The sequence below is a fragment of the Triticum aestivum genome, chromosome 2B (assembly GCF_018294505.1).
Source record: "Triticum aestivum cultivar Chinese Spring chromosome 2B, IWGSC CS RefSeq v2.1, whole genome shotgun sequence".
NCBI classification, from domain to species: Eukaryota; Viridiplantae; Streptophyta; class Magnoliopsida; order Poales; family Poaceae; genus Triticum; species Triticum aestivum.
Genome location: NC_057798.1, coordinates 429943618 through 429966674, shown reverse-complemented (window position 1 = coordinate 429966674; position 23057 = coordinate 429943618).

Here is a 23057-nt window from a genome sequence, read left to right as displayed (position 1 = left end):
ATTTGAGATATCTGTCGTTTTAAGTCGGATAGCTCAGTTGTTGCTTCTGCAAGAGATGCTTCTGCTGTCTCGGCCCGAGTCACCAGTGAAGCCTTCTCATCAGCCCAAGCTTTCTTCTCTAACTCAAAATTTTTCTTCACCTTCTCATTTTCAGAGACACTGAATTCGAATTTGTAGTTGGCCTTCTGAGTTTCAAGGTCTTGAGTTTCCAGACGATTATTTAGGACAGCAAGCTCCGATTCAAATTGACTAATGGTGGCCTGCATTGACACCAGGTTATGGTAAGGATCATAGTAAGGTAACATTCAAGTCCCAAGCACTTTACAAGTAAAGATACTTGGCACTTGGGGGCTAATGTATGCTGAAGAACTTTAAACTTATCATACCGGGTCACACATGTTAAGTCTCAAGCACTTTACAAGTAAAGATACTATCATGTTATAACCGGGTTAGATATATTCTCTTTGAACCGGATAAACTAACAAGTAAAGCAGATTTCTAAGTCTACAACATATTTATTCATAAGCAATAGACTTGGGGGCTGGTACAGTATGTAAGATTCAGGTAAATAGTATAAGTTATACCTCAGATTTGTGTTGTATTTGTTTTACCATGTCAATTTCCAGGTCACGGCTATTATGCACTTGATTCAGATAGCCCGAGACTATATCACCAATGCTTAAGGGAGTATAATCAGTAATGTCCTGCTTGGCTTTTCGGCGTTCGGCAAGTTCTTCCTTGGCAGTACATTTGGCAAGGACGGTAGGCCGCCCTGGTTCAACAAACTGAGACCTCACAATCTCAACTTCTGGGTCATTTGTCTTAACCGGGCTAGGAGTCTCCGGGTTATCAGAACGGTTGAAAATATCTTCGGCGGGTAGATCAGAGGTTGGCACTGGAATATCAGAAGCCGGTTCACGTGGAGGCTAATGGGTAGAGCTGTCTGGAGCAGACGTATTAACCACCGGTTCAGTTACAATCGGGTCTTGGGACAGCTTATTCTTCTTTGCCCTCTTGCTGGGTTTCACTTGCATGTTGTTAACAAAGGTGGAAGGATGAATACTAAAGCATGGGTAAAGTAAAGCTCAAGGTACATAAGGTTACATTACTCGGGAGCAGTTTTGAAAGCCGGCATGTTTGATTGCATGGATTCGCCGGAAGAAGGAGAGGTATCCTGATAATTGGAGTCAGACGAATTGAGAGGTTGACGAATTAAGCCCGCTAAAGGTAAAACAGAATGTAAATCGGAGATAACCTCAGTCCGATGCTTCCTGGTTACGTCAGGTAAGCTAGAGGAGAGTTCCGCATCATTGTTGTTCCAGGTCTGCCTCCGGTTCTCAAGCTGTTGTTGCTTCAAAAGAAATTGAGGATCTTGATAAGCAAGAGCATGTGAAAATCTAACTTTCCGGGTCACCCTTCGGATCTTTTGCTTTGACAAAGGCTCTGAGTTGGAGGAGATTATAGTTACCTCTTCATCAGCTGCTTGAATGTTCCCCGTATCCTCCTGAAGGGATAGAATGTCAGACAGGTAATGACAAGGTAATTAAGAAAATTTAAAGATTACCTCTTCATCATCCGAAGAACTATCATCCAATTTGAGTAAGTCGGAGGCGCTGGGTTTCTTCTTCTTTGAGGTTCCCGTCTTGGCATTTTTCCTTTCGGTTTTCTTGGTCATCCTGGCTTGTTTGGCAGCCTCATGGTCATATTTGACCTTCCAGAAGTTATCATTGGCCTGTGGAAAAGGATAAGGAAATTATGAGTACAAAAAAGGTATAATATAGTAAAGAGTATTTATTCAGATTGATAACTTACTGTTGGGGCCGGGTTCTTCTTGCAAAAGGGAAGTAAGCCGAAGGTGTTACTCGTCACAGTGCCCTCCTTCAGGAGCGACTGGGTCATAGCATCCACCACATCATCTGGTAAGTCATCAGGACTATGGCGTAACGGTCATCCTTTTCGCCTGTGTAAGTACACATTAAGCCGGAACGGCGGCTTAATGGAAGTATTCGCCAAGTGACCCAGACTCGGACCAGATCGATGCCGTTTAAACCGTTTCCCAAGAGAGCTTTGATCTTCTTGATGGTGGGATTGAGAGGCAGACGTTCAACGGTTGTCAGTTTGTCTGTTAGCCGATGGTTGGACTCAAGGCGCAGGGCGCGAAAGCTGGGCAGAGGCTTCTCATCAGCCGGAGAAGTGTCCTGACAGTAGAACCACGTTTGGTTCCAAGATTTTGGGTGACTTGGCAGCTCAGCATAAGGAAAAAGGCAGTCTCTCCGTCGCTGGATCGAGATGCCGCCAAGCTCAAGACTGGGCCCGTTGGCACGTTCATTTTGCCGGTTCAAGAAGAAAAGTTCTCTAAACAATAGCAGACTTGGCTCCTCTCCCAGGTACACCTCGCAGAAGACTTGAAAATTGCAAATATTTGACACGGAATTGGGTCCGATGTCTTGAGGTCTAAGGTCAAAGAAATTCAAAACCTCCCTGCAGAATTTTGAGCCGGGAGGAGCAAATCCCCGGCTCATATGATCCATAAAAATTATTACCTCCCCTTCTTTGGGTTGAGGCCTCTCTTCAGACGGGTCAGGGGCACGATAAGACATGACCTCCTTTTTGGGCAGGTGGCGAGATTTCACGAACTCAACCAGTTTACTCTTGGTAACTATGGATGGGACCCAATTGCAGGTCACAGGGGCCTTGGCAGCCTTAGGAGCCATGACAACAATTGGCCTATGACAAAATAAGAAGATCTGGTTCAATTTTAACCTGGAAGAAATATCTTTATTATTCAAGGTGGCGGCTTAATAAGGGGCCTAATGATATAAGGATAACTACGCAACAGTATTTAAGCCGCCACACATAACAAAAGAAGTTCCAACTTCTTAAGGTCATGAGGAGCAAGTAAGGTTCACAGTTCTGTGTCATTTATTTAAGCCGGCTACATGGACAGTTGTGTGGAAGAGTACTTGACAGAAGTAGTTTTCGGGGTGATACAAATAGGTTTCATAATCTGCTATTGATATTTAAGATCAAAAAGTGACACTGACAAGAAAAATTTCTAGACCTAAAACTGTGGTAGATGAAGTTCAAGAGCTCGAATGGGACCTCTGTGTAACAGAAAGGGATCTATATACGTTCAAAGTAGGTGCGTAAAACCTACCATATCGGTTTCTACCATCTCTAAATATCAAGAAAAGCAGGGGTAATGGAATCCATGAAAGGGAACTGCTAAAACAGCGAAGAACGCAAGAACACAAAGGTCTTAATGTGGATCTAAGAGGCAGGAAAAAGGGGACTTGCGGATGCAGGGTTGCAGCGGAAGATTGTCGCGTTACTCTGATCAAACCAGGTTGATGCAGCGGCCGGAGTTGGTGAAGACGAGATCTGCGGCGGCGGCGGCGGCAGAGCTCGAGCGACAGAGAAGCAGCGAGAGGAAGAAGACGACTGGAAGGAGGAGAATGGGAAGACCTAGGTCGCGCCTATTTATAAGGAAAGGAAAACTAAGACGGCATGAGAAACAAGGAGACGGCACGAGAAATGAGGAGATAAGAATTATTATCCAGCGGCCCTGACGCCTTGATTCTCAGGATGGTCAGTAAAGGCAGAGATCCATTGGAGATATGACGGAGTAAAAATAAGTTTTATTGAAGATGATGTCACGGTGATTTAACCTGGATCGAGATGATGACGTCATGGTGGGTTAAAATTTTTGCGCAAGACAAAAGACTGAAGGACAGTTCCATAAGGTATTTTAAGATTGACATGAACAGGTTCAAATCAATCTGGGGCCTAAAGTTGGGGATATAACTATTTGTGTAAGCCGCCCAGGAGGGGCCGGGTTACGCAAAGTGGACTCACCAGAAAGAAGCCCAAGACCAAAGCATGAAGATGGCGGTTCATAAAGGGCTTAAGGCCCACATGCTACTTAAGGCCCGTTGTAGTAAACTGCCACAGTAATATGACTTGTATCATAAGGTAGACTTAACTAGTCACCGAGCCGGACACTGTTTATAAGCCGGCCGGGACTCTGTAAGCCGCAGGACGTCAACCCGTGTATATAAGGGGACGACCTGCTAGTGTCTTAGGGCAAGAAACAACTCATCGAGGGTCGGGCATAGCGTATCTCGCTCCCTGGTCATCAAAACATCAATACCAACCCAACTAGACGTAGGCCTTACCTTCATCGTAAGGGGCGAACTAGTATAAACCCTCTCGTGTCCCTTGTTCCGATTAACCCCTTCAAGCTTCCTAGTTGCGATGGCTCCACAACTAAGTCCTTTTCACGAGGACATCTGACGTGACAATTTGACAACAGGGTTGACTTGCTGTTTTCAGAGTTTGTCTTCTTATCTTCAGCAGCCTACACCAAATTAACACACTAGCACTGCTATCATTCGCTAGGTAAGTCAATAGGAAAGCAACATTGACACAATGAACATTTGGGCAACCAGACCACACCAGCGTACACCAAATTAACACAATATGGCACAACTATCTTCAGCCAGGTAAGGTAATACGAAAGAAACATTGACACAATGAATGAGTGGGCAAGCAGAGCAGCACTACAAATCAGTAATGTGCATGTATGAGATAGTACACTCAGGCAGCTCAGTATGCAAAACTACCAAGAAGTTTTCCTTACAAAAATCAACATTGTCCCCCTTTAATTATACATTTTGCTACAACTAGATCAGATAAAGGTTGGATTCACGCCGATTAACAAAATACATGTTGATGTAAAAATATAGTGATATACAACAAGTAATTACATCAGCATTGGATGAGAGAGAATTCCCGCAAGATACTTTCCTCGAATACGATCCCAATGCAAAAAGTCTTCTATCCTTTAAGCTTATTTTCTAAAAGAAAGATAAGTACGAAACATGTAGAAAATATGACCAGAATGCTATAAAATTTCAAGATACGAGGATACGCACACGCTTCATAGAATGGAGTTGACATATTTTTGCTGGACTGGAGCGGACTGGTTCTTTGGCAACTGGAATCTGCTTATTATCAGTAGGAGTTGGGTTTCTCTATGCTGGAGCAGTATCTATGAAAACTGGAGTTGGTTTACTATCTCCTGGCATTTGGATCTTTTGCAAAGACCTTGTTTGTAACCCTTCAGATTCGAACGTGGCCGTCTTACCCTTGCATGCCTTATATAGAAGAATGGTGCTTCAATAATAGGTACTGAAGAATAGAAGGGCATGACATATTGACATGTATTCCATCCATCCGGAAATAAATGGATGGGTTTAGGCGTATTTAAGTTCTAGATACATCCATTTTTATCCATTTCTGCGACATGTAATCCGGACGGAGGGAGTATGATGTAAGAGCTAGGGATATGATAGGACAACAGAGTTAAAAAAAACTAGTTGAATGTAAAACTGTATGCTAGCAGAATACATACAGAAAAATGCTAAGGCAACATATGCGTGTTTCATTGGGAAACTAAGATGGCATTGCAACAGACCACTAGAACAACACTTCAATGTAAAAAAACATGGTATGGTAGACAGATGAAGTACATACTGATGAATAACAATGCATAAGATATTCAGAAGCATGATGTCCAAACTAAGAAGATGGCATTGCGATAGAGTAGAATGATAGTACTTGAATTTGAAAACATGTTATCATGAATGGAATAGGTACTGAAAAACAGGAAGGCATGACATATTTACATACATGATCAGTAAGCTAAGCACATGGCATTGCAACAGAGTAGATGCACTCCAGGACATTATATGCATGTTGTACCCATATCACGGGCCAAGTTAGAGCAAGGATCTTGTGGGGTGAATAGGATTCAGCATCTTTCTGCAAGTCTTCCGAAGAACTGCCTTTACATGTTCCATCATATTGGGTATCATTGACGTCAAGTTTGTTGGTTGTTACATTGCTCCGTGAGGTTCTTGTGGATATATCAGCGTGTGTAATTATATCTGACATGCATGGAAGACAACCAGTAGTTAGTTTGATGTAGTGCGTGCCTGTAGGAGATGACATAAATAGTAGGACTGGGGTTAACTAGCAGCAACAGGTCTCAAAAACTAAAGGGAGAACACAGATGAAAGCTACAGAATATGTGTCGTTTGTACTCGAGATTAACAGTAAGGTACGAGAGTGGTCACACGTCTGTTGACTAAAGACTAAATTGGGGTCACGTGATTTTATTTTATTTTGGTATTGTCTGATCTACGTCGGATGGCTTGATGGTCGGCTTGTGCCTCCCTGCTGACACTGCTCAGAATCTTCGCCGAAGAGCCAGCTACCACCGGCAGAGCACGCTGCCTCCGTCATCCGTGGCCGCGAGAGCTGTGACCAAAACCTCGCTCCCTGCCCCATCGCACTATTGTGGTTGCGCAGCCCCTAGCCAATCCACAAAGACTCACCGTCATCCAGATCTGGCGGCGGCAGTACCTTCAACCGACGCTACTCTAAGATAGCCATCTAAGCGCTACTTCCGCGGTGAACTTGCGCCCCCACACCCTTACGTTAGACACCAGCCAACCAGCAGCCTAGGAGCTCTGCCGCCTTGAGGGGTGTTGCTTCCCATTGGGAATCGATTGGCCCAGAATAAAAATTCAGATAACTAACGCCTAAATAAAGTGATTTGAGATGAGTGTATGACCTATCTTGCGGCTCGGTGAAGTAGGCAGCTCCAGCTACCGAGTTAATGAGGCCGACGCGGTTGCGGTGGCTACCGGCGGCAAGAAAGCAGAGATGTCGCGACAGACGACGGCTATGGGGAACCAGCGCCGGGGCCCTGGACACATCTGAAGTTGGAGCCGCTTCAGCGCCATGCACAACAGCGGGGGTGAATCGGCTCCGGCACGGTTCACACGGCCGTCGTCGAGGCAGCTCTGGCAGCACGGAGTAAGAGGCACACGGCCTAGTGCACAATGGCAAACGGACAACATCTCTGGCATTGTGGAGGAGGGCGGTGGTGAATTTGGTGTGGTGGGGGCGCCATGGAGGAGGGGATGAGGTTTCGCGGCTGGGGAGAAGGTGATTTGGAGCCCATGAGGTATGAATGGGGAATTGGGAGGGGGAAGCATGTCTTACGGACTCATTTGTCTGAAATGTGTGTGTGTGGGGGGGTACAGTTCTACCCCTGCCTTTAGGCTTCTGGGCTTGGGTCTGTGTACTGAGGGTCGGGGATAGTAGAGTAACTTTGCTTCTCCCAAATAGTGGGCGCGAGCGATTTCGGGCAAGGAGGGCGTGTTTTGAAATAGAGGGCGCGAGCGATTTTGGGTGAGGAGAGGGCGCTATGCCGCCCATGGTTTATGAATTATACGTCACATGTCATTTCGGCCGAGGTGAAGGCGCACTTGGATGAAGTTACGAACCTACCCTCGATGTACAACGGGCCAATTGATGTGTGTCCCACATAGGCCGGTAATTTCACGTCTCCTATTTATTTGCTCGGGCGAATTCCACCGAGCAGAGGGTGTTTAGCGGTTAATTCAAATTTTGGGAGAACGAGCATCCACGTCTACCTTACCAAGTCGACTCGAATCAAATTTTGAAATATTAGCTTGGCACTTCTTTTTTAGATGGAGAGATGATGCTCGGGACTAATGTGTTTTTACATGCTCGTTGCTAACGATTTACTATATGAAAAATAGTTGACCTACTCAAAACGGGAATCAAACCCAAAATGAAATTTCTTGATTCAATGAAATAGCTCATTCACCAGGTCAAAATAGTAAACTAAATCCCAAATTGAACACCTCAATCAAGTAGAATGTTGTACAATATTATAGTACTCCATGAACATGTTGAAAGTCAAATTAATGAACTTGTTTGATACGCATATCTCTGTTCATGTGTGGATTGCAGACAACATGTTCTCCACTTTAAATATTTGAATGCAAGTTTATATCGAAACATGGTTTATATCAGTCTTTGATGCATAAAACGCGACCTACCCCTCTCCCGGACTCCTGCTCTCTCTCTCCTCGCGTGCGCCGACAATCTTCAATTCTATCGCACGCATCCAAACACAAACCTTATTGGTCCCTCTGGTTGGGGAACGTAACATGCAATTTCAAAAAAAATCCTACGCTCCCGCAAGATCTATCTACGAGATACATAGCAACGAGAGGGGGAGAATGTGTCTACGTACCCTCGTAGACAGATGCGTAAGCGTCTGACAACGTGGTTGATGTAGTCGTACTTCTTCTAGCTCCGACTGATCAAGTACCAAATGTACGCCACCTCCGAGTTCTACACACGTTTAGCTCGATGACGCTCCTCGCCCTCTTGATTGAGCAAGGTGTCAAGGAAGTAGATGAGTTTCGTTAGCACGACGGCATGGTGATGGTGATGGTGAAGAGATCCGCGCAGGGCTTCGCCTAAGCGACGCGACAATATGACCAGGGGTGTAAACTGCGGAGGGGGCGCCGCACACGGCTAATAGTTATTTTTCTATGTTGTAGGTGCCCCCCTCCCCACATATATATAGTTTGGAGGGGAGGAGAGGCATCCAAGCGGGTGCCCCAAGTAGGGGGAATCCTACTTGGGGTCGTCTCCCAATTCGGCCAACCCCCCTCTCCTATTCCTATTCGGAGTAGGAAGGGAAGAAGGGGAAGGGGGAATCCTATTGCCTTTTTCCTTTCCTCCTTCCCCTTTCCTTCTCCAATTTGGCCAGCCCATATGAGGGGGCGCACCAGCCCCTATGTGGCTGGTGTGTTTCCCCTCTTTGCCCATAAGGCCCATATCTTTTGTCGGGGGTGCCTGGAACCCCTTCCGGTGACCCAATAACTACCCAGTGCTTCCCGAAACACTTCCGGTGTCTGAATACAATCGTCCTATATATCAATCTTTACCTCTCGACCATTTCGAGACTCCTCTTCATGTCCATGATCTCATCCAGTACTTCGAACAACATTCGGTCACGAAATCACATAACTCATATATACTATATCGCCATCGAACGTTAAGCGTGTAGACCCTACGGGTTCGAAAACTATGTAGACATGACCAAGACACCTCTCCGGTCAATAACCAATAGCGGAACCTGGATGCTCATATTGGCTCCCACATATTCTACGAAGATCTTTATTGGTCGAACCGTTATGACAACATACGATATTCCCTTTGTCATCGGTATGTTACTTGCCCGAGATTCGATCGTCGGTATCTTCATACCTAGTTCAGTCTTGCTACCGGCAAGTCTCTTTACTCGTTCTATAATACATCAGCCTACTACTAACTCATTAGTCACTTTGCTTTCAAGACTTCTTATGATGTGTATTGCCAAGAGGGCCCAGAGATACCTCTCTGATACTCAGAGTGACAAATCCTAATCTCGATCTATGCCAACCCAACAAACACCTTTGGAGATACCTATAGAGTATCTTTATAATCACTCAGTTACATTGTGACGTTGGATAGCACACAAGGCATTCCTCCGGTGTCCGTAAGTTGCATAATCTCATAGTCGGAGGAATGTGCATTTGACATGAAGAAAGTAATAGCAATAAAACTGAACGATCATAATGCTAAGCTAGCGAATGGCTCTTGTCCATCACATCATTCTCATAATGATGTGATCAGGTTCATCAAATGACAACACATGTCTATGGTTAGTAAACTTAACCATCTTTGATTAACGAGCTAGTCTAGTAGAGGCTTACTAGGGACACGATGTTTTGTCTATGTATCCACACATATACCAAGTTTCTGGTTAATACAATTCTGGCATGAATAACAAATATTTATCATGAAATAAGGAAATATAAAATAACAACTTTATTATTGACTCTAGGGCATATTTCCTTCAGTCTCCCACTTGCACTAGAGTCAATAATCTAGTTAACATCGCCATGTGATTTAACACCAATAGTTCACATCATCATGTGATTAACACCCATAGTTCACATCATCATGTGACCAACACCCAAAGGGTTTACTAGAGTAAATAATCTAGTTCACATCGCCATGTGATTAACACCCAAAGAGTACTAAGGCGTGATCATGTTTTGCTTGTGAGAGAGCTTTAGTCAACAGGCCTGTCACATTCAGATCCGTATGTATTTTGCAAATTTCTATGTCTACAAAGCTCTGTATGGATCTACTCTAGCTAACTGCTCCCACGTTCAATATGTATCTAGATTGTTACTTAGAGTCATCTAGATTAGTGTCAAAGCTTGCATTGACGTAACTCTTTGCGACAAACTATTTATCACCTCCATAACCAAGAAACATTTCCTTAGTCCTCTTTAAGGTAACTAAGGATAATTTTGACCACTGTCGAGTGATCTACTCCTGGATCACTATTGTACCCCCTTGCCAAACTCATAGCAAGGTACACAACAGGTTTGACACACAGCATGACATACTTTATAGAACCTATGGTTGAGGCATAGGGAATGACTTTCATTCTCTCTGTATCTTCTGCCGCGATCGGGTTTTGAGTCTTTACTCAACTTCGCACCTTTCAATACAGGCAAGAACTCCTTCTTTGACTGATCCATTTTTGAACTCTTTCAAAATCTTGTAAAGGTATGTACTCATTGAAAGTCTTATCAAGCGTCTTGATCTATCTCTATAGATCTTGATGCCCAATATGTAAGGAGCTTCACCGGGGTCTTCCATAGAAAAATTCTTATCCAAGTCTCCTTTTATACTATCCAGAAATCCTACATCATTTCTATTCAACAATATGTCATCCACATATAATATTTAGAAATGCTATAGAGATCCCACTCACTTTCTTGCCAATACAGGCTTCCCCGAAAGTCTGTATAAAACCATATGCTTTGATCACCTCATCAAAGTGTATATTCCAACTCCGAGATGCTTGCACCGGCCCATAGATGGATCGCTGGAGCTTTCACACTTTGTTAGCACCTTTAGGATTGACAAAACCTTCTGGTTGCATCATATACAACTCTTCTTTATGAAATCCATTAAGGAATGCAGTTTTGACGTCCATTTGCCAGATTTCATAATCATAAAATGCGGTAACTGCTAACATGATTCGGACAGACTTAAGCATCGCTACGGGTGAGAAAGTCTCATCGTAATCAACTCCTTGAACTTGTCAAAAACCTTTTGCGACTAGTAGAGCTTTATAGATAATAACATTACCATCAGTGTCAGTCTTCTTCTTGAAGATCCATTTATTCTCTATGGCTTGCTGATCATCGGGCAAATCCACCAAAGTCCACACTTTGTTCTCATACATGGATCACATCTCAGATTTCATGGCCTCAAGCCATTTATCAGAATCTGGGCTCATCATAGCTTCTTCATAGTTCGTAGGTTGGCCATGGTCTGGTAACATGACTTCCAGTACAGGATTACTGTACCACTCTGGTGTCGATCGTGTTCTGGTTGACCTATGAGGTTCAGTAGTAACATGATCTGAAGTATCATGATCATCATCATTAGCTTCCTCTCTAGTTGGAGTAGGCATCATGGGAACAAATTTCTCTAATGAGCTTCTGTCCAAATTCAGAGAAGGTACAATTACCTCAGCAAGTTCTACTTTCCTCCCACTCACTTCTTTCGAGAGAAACTCCTCTCTAAAAATGTTCCATTCTTGGCAACAAAGATCTTGCCTTCGGATCTGTGGTAGAAGGTGTACCCAATAGTTTCCTTAGGGTATCTTATGAAGACGCACTTCTCCGATTTGGGTTTGAGCTTATCAGGCTAAAGCCTTTTTACATAAGTGTCGCAACCCTAAACTTTAAGAAATGACGGCTTAGGTTTATTGCCAAACCACGGTTCATATGGTGTCGTCTCAACGGATTTAGACGATGCCCTATTTAACATGAATGTAGCTGTTGTTAGCATTCTGGGAATGTGGGTCCCAGACTTGCCTGCCTGTGGCCCACGGCGTGGCTCCATCAACGGCCTAGTATGGCCAAGCTTCGACATCGACAACCCAAGACCCTCGAAAGGGGCCAAGCCTCGCGAGGCGGATGGCACCAAGACCTCCGGGAGGAGGGGCCTCCTCAGGCTGGCTTCCGAAGGGCGGAGATTTCTATGCAGGGCTCATCTCGTGAGGTTCGGGTGACGTGAGCCATGACGATCGAGGCCAAGCGGGCGCTAACGGGTGTAGTGTACCAGTTTCCTCTTTGGTGCAAAGGAGGCAAACAGCAGGCGCGGAGTCCCGAGGAAGCATCCAAAGGTTTCCATTCCCGTGCAACAAGACCAAGACCGCCAGAACGATAGGACAAAGGTCATCACCGAGCCCACCGCGACGTCACGACCAGAGGCTTTTGCAAGCGAAGACCACTTTAGTCAGGATAAGATGTACTAGTTGTCTCCCTTCAAATTTGGCTGTTTTGGGGTCCGTTCCCACCTTCATTTGGGAAGAGGACCAAAGCCACTATAAATAGGACATAGACACCACCATGGATGGGGGACGACAGATCAAGTCGACCGCATCCATTCCACCCTGACTAGCTCACTTGAGCTCAAGAACACACCTCCTAAGGTTGTTCACCACTGTACTAGTTCGTCCTCAGCCCCATGAGGCAAATCCACCACAAAGCGGGAGAAGGGTTTTACACCGCAAGGTGGCCCGAACCTGGGTAAACTGTTGTGTCCCCTTTCCTCCGAGCTTGACGCGCTAGGCTGTGACATTGGCGAGTAGGTAGAACGGGGAGGTTGAGATCTCTGCATGCACCCCAAATTTCGAACCTCTCAAGGGTTTGCAGAACCTGAAATCCGACATTTGGCTCGCCAGGTAGGGGTGCGTTGAAGATCCGCCGCTCCGGCCGTTGCGCTCCACTGCCGGCTCTCATGACAGGTGCTCCTCCATCGACCGGATCGTCGCGCACCTTCGGAGGAGCCGTGGGACCCGGGCTTTCACCCCTCGCCTGTGGCGGGTGCAGTGGCCACCCAAGTTCAGGCCGGAGTTGCCGCCCCGCTATGACGATGCGACAGATCCGGCAGGCTTCCTCCAAGCATACGAGGAGGAAGTTTGGGCAGCCGGTGGAGACGACAAGGTCATGGTCAACTGGCTTCCCATGGCCCTCGTGGGCGCGCCGCGCGCCTAGCTGCTCAACTTGCTGGAGTCTTTAGTGGCCTCCTGGGAGGAGATGCGCGGCCTCTTCACCGCGCACTTCACGGCGCCGGCACCCCACATCACCGCAGCCCTCCTCGATGGCTCGTAGGCGCCGCCCTCGGACCGCCACGTCAAGCAGTTCTTCTGCCAAGTGGGTGTCAGTCGCGTGCAGCAGGGGGCTCCCCCGGGCTGGGCAGCGCCCAAGGCCGACCTCACGTTCGACTCAGGGTATCACCCCGCTACCACCGCAGGCGCGCTCCCAATGCTCTACACCCCCACCATCTACAACGTGGCGGTCACCAAGACCCTCATTGATGGCAGAGCTGGCCTCAATGTGCTCTCTGTGGAGGCATTCGGCTTGCTTCACATGCCCTATGGCCGGCTCCGCCCCACCAAGCCTTTCTCTAGGGTCATCGACAGCTCCACTAGCCCGCTGGGGCAGATCTGCCTCCCCATCACCTTCGGCACCCGCGACAACTACCGCAACAAGCTCATCGACTTCAACATTGCCCGAATCAGCCTTCCGTACAACACCGTCCTCGGGTACCCAGCCCTAGCCAAGTTCATGGTAGCGACACATCCGGCCTACAATCTCATGAAGATACCGGGAAGCAGCAGCGTCCTCACTATGGCACGGTACACCAAGGATGCATTGTTGGCCCTCAAGCTCGGCTTTAGGTCTGCGGCGGCTGCGCAATCGAGTGAAAAAGGAGCCCTAGAGGCTCCGGGGGCTGCACCGGCCAAGAAGAAATAGTTGTTCTCCCTAGATCGAGCCGAGACGAAGCAAGTACCAGTTGACGAAGACGGGGCATCAGGCGCCACCTTCACCATAGGAGCTGGCCTCCCTCCGGACCAAGAAAGGGCGTTGGTCAGCTTCTTGCGCGCCAACAAGAAAGTGTTCGCATGGGAGCCCCAGGATCTGGTCGGGATTCCGATAGGAATAATTGAGCATCACCTGAGGGTGTGCCCTAACGTGCGCCCGGTGAAGCAGAAGGTACGGCGGTAGTCCACAGAGAACCAGACGTTCATCGTCCAAGAGACCCGCAAGCTGCAGGATGCCAGTGTCTTTAGGAGGTGCGGTACTTGGAGTGGCTGGCGAACCCAGTTGTTGTCCCTAAGAAGGGCGGGAAGGAGCGCATGTGCGTCGACTTCACCAACCTCAACAAGGCTTGCCCACAGGACCCCTACCCGCTCCCGTCCATCGATCAGATCATCGAATCCACCGCTGAGTGCGATCTGCTGTGCTTTTTGGACGCCTTCTCGGGCTACCACCAAATCAAGATGGCTATCCAAGATGTGGAGAAGACGACGTTCCTGACCCCATGCGGGGTGTACTGCTACTCAAGGGACCCTGATCGGGGACCTGTAGGGAACATTTGCCAGCCTGCGCAAGGTGGACCTGCAACTCAACCCAAAGAAGTGTGTGTTTGGCGTCCCCTCCGGCAAGCTGTTGGGTTTCCTGGTGTCACACAGGGGGATCGAGGTAAACCCGGAGAAAGTCAAGGCCATAGAAGACATGAGCCCGCCACAAACCCTCAAGGAGATGCAGAAGCTGGCGGGCTGTGTGACCTCATTGGGGTGCTTCATTTCCAAGTTGGGGGAGCATGCCCTCCCATTCTTCAAGCTGATGAAAAGGAAGGGGTCGTTCGAGTGGACCCCTGAAGCTGACACGGCTTTTCAAGACCTCAAGAGATACCTCACCAGCCCACCGGTGATGGTGGCACCACGCCCCCTCGGTCCCTTGGTGCTCTACCTGGCCGCCATGCCTCACTCGGCCAGCGCGGCTCTGGTGGCGCTAAGGGAAGAGCGACCGACCGAGGGCCCATGGCGGGGCACCCCATCGCCAAGCGAGAGATTCTGGCCCCAGGATGGTGCTCCTGAGGCCTCAGCTGCACCACCGGTCGATGTCGCTCCTGAGGCACCAGCCGACCTCCCAACCAGCGGGGCTTCTGAGAATGGGGCTCATGAGGTCGCAGCTGATGCAACAAACAACAGAACCCCTGAAGGCTAGCATACTCAAGAGATACAAGGCCTCGCCAATGCCTCCTCCCTCATTGAGCACCCGGTCTACTTTGCCAGCACGGTGTTGCGGGAGGCGCGCGCACTACCCCATGCCGCAAAAGCTCTTGCTCGCGCTCCTTGCCGCCTCCCAGAAGTTGCGCCACTACTTCCAAGGCCACCCCATCAAGGTCGTCTCAGCCTACCCGCTGGAGAGGGTGCTTTGGAGCCCTAACGCTGCCGGCAGGGTTGTGGAGTGGAACATCAAGCTGCAGGCATTCCACTTGGAGTTCAGCACCACCAGGGTCATAAGGGCGCGACCCTAGCAGATTTCGTGACAGTGTGGACCAACGTCCCAGACCATGAAGTATGCAAGGACCGTTCCCTCCTGCCCGGAGACGAGGCGCCGGATGGGTGGATCATGTACTTCGACGACATGTTCACGCGCCAGGGCGCGGGGGCTGGAGCAGTGCTCATTTCACCCACCAAGGACAAGCTCTACTATGCTGTACAACTCAGCTTCCAGCAGGGCGAAAAGGTCTCAAACAACATTCCAGAGTACGAAGGTCTAATTGCCGGCCTCAGGGCTGCAGCGGCGCTGGGGTGAAGCGCTTCACCATCAGGGGTGACTCCCAGCTCCTCGTCAACTTCTCCAACAAAGAGTAGACCCCGAAGGACGAGCACATGGAAGCATACCTGGAAGAGGTACACAAAAATGGAAATACAACTCTTGGGCTTGGAATTACAGCACATGCCACGAGGCACAAACAAGGAGGCGGACAACATTGCCATGAGGGCATCCCGGTGGCTACCTCAGGAGCGAGCATTTTTGAGGAACAGCTCTTCAAGTTGTCAGTAGCTCCCCCTGCCGCGGAACCAGCATCGCCTCAGGAGGACCTTCCATGAGCCCCTACGACAGGCGCCCTTGCCTGCGGCCCAACCTCGGGGGGCCGTCTTCTCCTCGCACTCAGGAGCGGTGCTGGATCGAGGAGTTCAAGGTGTACTTGCTTCAGGGGACCCTGCCGGAGAAGGAGGAAGACGCCGAGTGCGTGGCTCGCTAGGCCACCACATACTACATCTAGGACGGTGAGCTGTACCATAAGCGACCCAACGATGTTTCTTTGTGGTGCATCTCTAGGGAGTAGGGGCTCGAGCTGCTGCCCAATATACATGGTGGAGACTGCAGACATCACTCTTCATCACACACCCTCGTGGGCAAGGCGTTCCGCGGTGGGTTCTACTAGCCCATAGCACTCAACGATGCCACCGAGCTGGTGAAATCCTGTGAAGCCTGCCAGTGCCATGCCAAGCAGATCCATCAGCCTGCTCAGGGCGTCAAGACCATCCCACTCACATGGCCATTCGCTGTCTGGGGGCTAGATATCTTGGGACCATTCGCTCGAGCGCCCGGGGGCTACCGCTACCTCTATGTGGCCATCGACAAGTTCACCAAGTGGTCGGAGGTAGAAGTTGTCTGCACCATCCCGGTCGGCTCGGTGTCAAGTTCATCAAGGGCCTCGTGAGCTGGTTTGGGGTTCCTAATCGCATCATCACCGACAATGGCTCGCAGTTCACTAGCAAGCATTTCAAAACATATTGTGCTAATCTTGGAACGCAAATATGCTACACTTCGGTCCCAAGAGCAGTGGCCAGGCTGAGCACACCAATGCACAGGTCCTGAGAGGCCTCAAGGCAAGGACCTTCAAGAAGAAGCTTGAGGCCTGCCGTAGGGGCTGGCTTGACGAGCTCCAGTCCGTGTTGTGGTCCATCTGCACCACCGCAACCAAGCCGACGGTTGAGACCTTGTTATTCCTCATCTATGGAGCTGAAGCGGTTCTCCCACACGAGGTCAAGCATCGCTCCATGCAGGTCTTGGCGTTTGACGAGGCACGCCAGGATGCCACACGGGGGATGGATCTCGTGCTAGGGAAGGAATGCCGTTGTCAAGCCTCGCTCCGAGAGGCAAGGTACCAGCAGGTGCTATGGCAGTACAACTGTTGCACCGTCCGCCCCAGGACGCTTGAGGTGGGTGATCTCATCCTGAGGTAGGTTCTCTCCAGGGAAGGGCTGCACAAGATCTCACCCATGTGGGAGGGCCCGTTTAGGATTGCTCGTGTCTCCAGGCTTGGCGCCGCGTGCCTGGAGACACAGGACGGGATCCCCATCCAGAATGCTTGGAACATCCAGCACCTCTGGAAGTTCTAGCCATGAATCAAGGCTCATGCCTGTGAAGGTCTCCGCTCGTGACACTCTCACGTAATAATGAGTCGGCCTGAACACACCCCGGAGTCTCCTGAGTGTCGCCCGTGGGCCTCACGGGGGCTCCCTCCCACGTCCTAGTGGCAGCACTTAGCTCCACGCTAGTGAGAAGACTAGACTAGGTGTCGGACGCGGCTGTTCTTTTGCTTGCTTTATGTAGTTTGTTCGCAGTTTCTTAATGGAATTTGGAGTTTCCGCGTTTTGATTCGCCAAGTTGGGTTTTCTCTTCTCTCGCTTCACTCATTCTCAGCCTTGGCCAGGGAAGAGCGGCAGTTGCCCGTCGCTCCTCCTCACGCATCTCGTGCGTGGGGGCTAGGCAAGCGTGCGTGCTTGGGTTCACCCGCATGCAAGCACGCCTCACCGAAACCCCGTTGCCCCAGTGCTTCGGCCTTCTTAATCCTCATGATACGCCCTCGACCAAGCTCGTGGGCATGCATGCCCTCTTATGTATGTGCCCCCCGGGCAGCGCTATGTGGTGCGCAAAGCCACAGCTAAACCCGTGGCAGGGGGCTTGTGCAAGGAGGAATGAGATGCCTCGTCAAGGTTTTTTAACAACCTTGCAGCAGCTCTACAGCGCCTCCCGAGACCAATGGCTCCTGAGTCGTCAGGAAGGGAGGCTCTGCCAGGCATCAAGAGTCAATCCCTCGCGAGGTGGGAAGCTACCGCGAGCATATCAAGCTAAGTTACCCTATCCATGCCCACTCGGGATGCAGATATCACGGCATAGCATCAAGATAATAAGCATAGCATAATGGCATAACTGCCACAATTCATTACACACCCCAGCGGGGCACTCTACTTTTTTCAAAATGCGGGAGAAAGGAAAGGTTAAACAGAAGCGGCCTGCACGACCGTAGCAGCTCCTGAAGCCAAGCTCGGCAGCCCCGAGCTCAGTTCGGACCCACCTCCTGCTTCACCGGGGCGAGGCGGTGAGACGACCCGTTGCCTTCCCTGATGCAAGCTCGGCGGTGCGGAGATTGGTCGTAGACGACACTTCTAGAGGTCTCTCCTAAAGAGGAGCTGCCCTGCTGGAGGAAGCCCGACTATCATCAAGGGCAAGCTCACCATCACAGCCGTCGTCAAGGCCAAACTCATCATCGCAGTTGCCGTCTTTTGGGCAGCACCCCGCGTGGCGGCCGTCCTCCCTGAACACCCTCACGAAGAGGGTCGCGAGGCTGTTGTACTTGAAGTGGAGGGTGCACCTCCTACTCAAGCCTCGCGTGTGGGCAAACATCTGCCAGCCACGAGTCAAGACCACACTACCTGCCATGGTGACCTCGACCCCGACCCACGAGGCCCTGCTGCAGTAGTTGTCAGCCTGCAGCCAGAGGCCGTTGAGCCCCGTGGCCGGTATCTCATCAGTGAAGAAGCGTGGATGCCGGAGCAAAGTACCGGCAGGCTTGTCCGACTACACGACAAACTCCGGGAGCACATCCACCAAGGAGAAGTGCGGCCGAGGAGGCCAGGTGACCATGGCACGCCTTCCCTCATCGCAGGGGATGCCCCGTTCCCGGCGGCCCCCGCCATGAGAAGAAGCGCCACCACGGCCGCCAAGAAAGACACCAGCTCCCGGAGAAGTGTGCATGCACCCCTCGGAAGCCGCCGCCGGGGTCGCAGTGTGCTTGCGGGGACGGCCGCGGCCCCTCTTGGGCGGCGGCAAAACTGGCTCTTCCTTGGGGGCCTTCCCCTTCTCGGCGGCAGTGAACCTCCTCGTCGGTGCCATGGGCTCTGCAACTACAGCAAGGTGGGGAGGAAGAAGGAACGGGCAGCGAGAAGATGAAGATGCCGATGAGCGAGGGGGGCCCCGCCCCTCCCCTCATTTATAGAAAGAAGGAGGCCAACCGCCGGCCTCCATGATCCCACATGATGGTTTTCCTCTGCATGCAACAGCGACTCGTCAAGTTGAACGGTTGTCGAGGCAGTGTGGGAAGCGGAGACGCCCACGTCCCATCAATTGCCACGCGTCACCTAAGGCTGCAGGCGGTTAGGGCCCGCGGCGCTTCGCACTTGCCCTTTGGCTTCGCCTAGAAGCCCAGTCCGAGCGTGCCTTGGGCCCGGGGGCTATTGTCGGCATTCTGGGAACGGGGGTACCTAGACTTGCCTGCCTGCGGCCCACGGCATGGATCCATCAACGGCCTGGTACGGCCCAGCTTCGACATCGACAACCCAACACCCTCGCGAGGGGCCAAGCCTCATGAGTCGGACGACACCAAGACCTCCAGGGGGAGCGTCCTCCTCAGGCTGGCTCCCGAGGAGCGGAGATTCATATGCAGGGCTCATCTCGTGAGGTTCGGGTGACGTGAGCCATGACGATCGAGGCCAGGCGGGCGCCAGCGGGCACAGTGTACCAGTCTCCTCTTTGGTGCAAAGGAGGCAAGCAGCAGGCGCGGAGTCCCGAGGAAGCAGCCAAAGGTTTCCATTCCCGTGCAACAATACCAAGACCGCCAGAACGGAAGGACAAAGGTCATCACCGAGCCCACCGTGGCGTCACGACCAGAGGCTTTTGCAGGCGAAGACCACTTTAGTCAGGATAATATGTACTAGTTGTCTCCCATCAAATTTGGCCGTTGTGGGATCCCTTCCCACCTTCATTTGGGAAGAGGACCAAGGCCACTATAAATAGGACCGAGCCACCACCATGGACGGGGAAGACAGATCAAGTCTACCACATCCATTCCACCCTCACCAGCTCACTTGAGCTAAAGAACACACTGGCGGTGTCCTGGACTAGGGAGTCTCATCCCGACTTGTGGGGGAATCATAGTCTCCTTCATCCTTTCCTCACTGGGGCAATGCTCTAATAATGATGATCATCACACTTTTATTTACTTACAACTCAATTTACAACTATGACTCTATATGAATGCTTCCGGCAGTGTACCGGGATGTGCAATGATCTAGCATAGCAATGACATCAAAAAAAGGACAAGCCATGAAAACATCATGCTAGCTATCTTACAATCATGCAGAGCAATATGAAAATAAATGTTCAAGTCATGTATATGATGATGATGGAAGTTTCATGGCAATATATCTCGGAATGGCTATGGAAATGCCATAATAGGTAGGTATGGTGGCTGTTTTGAGGAAGATATAATGAGGCTTATGTGTGATAGAGTGTATCATATCATGGGGTTTGGATGCACCGGTGAAGTTTGCGCCAACTCTCGAGGTGAGAAAGGGCAATGCACGGTACCGAAGAGGCTAGCAATGATGGAGGGGTGAGTGTGCGTATATCCATGGACTCACATTAGTCATAAAGAACTCATATACTTATTGCAAAAGTCTACTTATCCCTCGAAGCAAAGTAATACTACGCATGCCCCTAGGGGGATAGATTGGTAGGAAAAGACCATCACTCGTCCCCGATTGCCACTCATAAGGAAAGCAATCAAAACGAACCTCGTGCTCCAACTTCGTTACATAACAGTTCACCATACATGCATGCTACAGGACTTGCAAACCTCAACACAAGTATTCCTCAATTTCACAATTACTCAACTAGCACGACTCTAATATCACCACCTTTATATCGCAAAACTATTGCAAGGAATCAAACATGTCATACTCAGCGATCTACAAGTTTATGTAGGATTTTATGACTAACCATGTGAATGACCAATTCTTGTCATCTCTCTAAAAGGATATAAGTGAAGCAAGAGAGTTTAATTCTTTCTACAAAAGATATGCCCACGCTCTAACAAATATAAGTGAAGCAAAAGAGCATTCTACAAATGGCGGTTTTCTATGTGAAGAGAAACAGGCAATCCAAACTTCAAATGATATAAGTGAAGCACATGAAGCATTCTATAAAGCCATACTCAAAAGATTTAAGTGAAGTGCAATGAGAATTCTGTAAATAAACCAAGGACTATCTCATACCAGCATGGTGCATAAAAGAAAAGTGAAAATTAAATGCAAAAGACGCTCCAAGACTTGCACATAATGCATGAACGAAACAAATTCGAAAACATACCGATACTTTTTGAAGAAAGAGGGGATGCCTTCCGGGGCATCCCCAAGCTTAGACACTTGAGTCTCCTTGAATATTTACTTGGGGTGCCTCAGGCATCCCCAAGCTTGAGCTCTTGCCTCTCTTCCTTTTCCTCATATCGAGACATCCTCGATTAGACACTACATCCACACAAAACTTCAACAGAAAACTCGGTAAGATCCGTTAGTATAATAAAGCAAATCACCACTCTAAGTACTGTTGCAAACCAATTCGTATTTTATTTTTGCATTGTGTCTACTGTAATATAGCTTTTTCATGGCTTAATCCACTAATACAAATTGATAGATTCATCAAAACAAGCAAACTATGCATCAAAAACAGAATCTGTCAAAAACAGAACAGTCTGTAGCAATCTGAACATCCACCATACTTCTGGTACCCCAAACATTCTACCAAAATTAGGAAAAATAAACAAGTTGTATATCAAGACATTGAAAAGGGAATCAGAACCAATTGACGTACCAGATAAAATGTAAAATCGCGCACTACAGCCAAAGTTTCTGTCCTGCACCGTACAAACCAACAAGCATCGTAAACATCCTAAAGGCAAACCTTGGCACATTATTCTTATAATACAATGGAATTATACAAGGGGGTAATTATTTTTGTTGAAAAGTTTCTATAATCAAGATTCACAAAGTTTTCGTGAGCATGAACAAAGTTCAAGGCTAGCTCCCACTTCAACAATGCTTGTCTTTCTCACTTTCACTTTTATTTTTGAAAAGTTTTTAGGTTCCCCTCTTTATTTTTTTTGTTTTTAAACTATATAAAATCACTCAACAGAAATAAATGACTCTCTAAAACTTCCGGGTTGTCTCCCTGGCAGCGCTTTCTTTAAAGCCATTAAGCTAGGCATATAGTGCTCAAGTAATGGATCCACCCGGATCCCAAGGTATATCAAAGCCAATTTTAATTAACAATGATTTTTAATTTAGTAATGAGCACAAAGTAACATATATCATGAAACAACGAAGTCTAACCCTCTTCCTATGCATCGGCATGTCATAAAAGAACAATTCATGCACACCAAGTAAAGGCCAATGCATAGTATAAACAGTTTCTTGCAATTCTATCGTATTGGAAACATAGAGAGGTGGAGATAAAGTTCCTCTCTCATAATAATTGCAAGTAGGAGCAGCAAGCACATGCATATTATATTCATCAAAATCATCATGTGCAATGGTAAAAGGCAACCCATCAATATAATCCTTAATGAGCACAAACTTCTCCGATAAAGTGTAGTAGGGAGAATTCAAAAAGATAATAGAACTATCATGCGTGGGTGCAATAGCAACAATTTCATGTTTAACATAAGGAACTATAGAAAGTTCATCTCCATAAGCATAATTCATATTGGCATCTTGGCCACAAGCATAGCAAGCATCATCAAAAAGGGATATTTCAAACAAATTCAAGGGATCATAGCAACCATCCTTTGGTAAGCATGAAGGGGAATTCAACAATGTATGAGTTGAAGAGTTACTCTCATTAGAAGGTGGGCACGGGTAGCTAATCCGCTCTTCCTCCTTTTGTTCTTCGCTCTCCTCATCATCTTTTTCATCCAATGAGCTCACAGTTTCATAAATTTCTTCATCCATAGTTTCCTGCAAAATATTAGTCTCTTCTTGGACAGTGGAGTCTTTCTTCATAAAAGCATTAATATAGCAATTGTATTCATAATTTTCATAGCAATATCTAAGTATAGCTAAATTTTCAGGTCTACAAACTGAATCATCGAAATCATCAAAAGCTTTA